At 39.2% G+C, this 995-nt stretch overlaps 1 long non-coding RNA gene across 1 annotated transcript in view; it reads left to right on the top strand.

Annotated features, from left to right (window-relative positions):
- The first annotated feature begins 326 nt into the window (after positions 1-326).
- LOC107602183 (uncharacterized) overlaps positions 327-995 on the top strand; it is a 2,028-nt gene continuing 1,359 nt past the window's right edge. Inside the window, exons 1-2 of the long non-coding RNA XR_001611004.1 lie at positions 327-352; positions 462-554. This is a non-coding gene — a long non-coding RNA (uncharacterized lncRNA). The remainder of the gene's footprint in view (positions 353-461; positions 555-995) is intronic.

The raw sequence follows: 995 nt of genomic DNA, 5'->3' as shown, positions 1-995 counted from the left end.
AACGGTTTGATGTGATATGAGCTAATCGATCTTTAGATTTAATCCCCCTGAAAGGAAAGTGTCAGAATCAGTCAGAACAGCAGAAACTACACCACTCCACCAACCAGAGGAAACAACTCTAGTCCTCTTCAAAGAGTCACAAGACTGGTTAGAATTTCTCCTCTTTTATGATAGCCTATCTGTTAACTCAGGAAGTCTTGAAATGATCTAAACCCTTAGCAAGCATTGTCAAAATTATATTGTTCTTCCCTCCTGAAAGGAAAGTGTCAGAGTCAGTCAGAAAAGCAGAAACGACATCATTCCACCAACCAGAAGAAACAACTCGAGTCCACCTCAAAGAGTCACATGACCAGTTAGATTTTCTCCTCTTTTATATTGTATGTTTAACCTTAGGAAGTCTTCATATTATCTAAACCCTTGGCGGACATTATTAAAATGACATTGTTCTTCCCTCTTTAAAGGAAAGCATCAGAGTCAGTCAGAATGATAGAAACTACAACACTCCACCGGCTGGAGGAAATGTGTCTAGTCCACTTTGAAGAGTCACATGACCGGTTAGATTTTGTCCTCTTTTAAGTTGTCTGTTACTCAGGAGGATTAAAATGTAAAGTAAAATGTTCTAATGTAAAAACCACAAACACTGGGCCAGAAGTATCCTTATTGTCGAGTTATGTAATAAAATGTAATATCCCAGATGGAACAGGTAACTATGCTGCATACTATACAACTATTGTGTGAACGGCAACTATTTCTGTGTTTTTTTGGTGAACAGAAAAATGCAGATCCCAAATAGTGAGCATGCAAACACCAATAGAAATGTACTAAATCTAATAGTCCAGTACAGTTATGGGCATGGCACGAGCATGGCACTGCGTCATTATGTCACGTCTGTAAACATAAAGAAGTCTATAGGCTTATAGGCTATCGCATGTGAGGATCCTGCAGGTGGCGGATGGTTTGTAGCCTTTTCTCACCGCAGCTGGAATTGATCATTT

Source organism: Sinocyclocheilus grahami, unplaced genomic scaffold (genome assembly GCF_001515645.1).
Source record: "Sinocyclocheilus grahami isolate Dianchi unplaced genomic scaffold, SAMN03320097.WGS_v1.1 scaffold321.1, whole genome shotgun sequence".
NCBI classification, from domain to species: Eukaryota; Metazoa; Chordata; class Actinopteri; order Cypriniformes; family Cyprinidae; genus Sinocyclocheilus; species Sinocyclocheilus grahami.
This window is presented reverse-complemented; position numbering and strand designations above follow the sequence as displayed.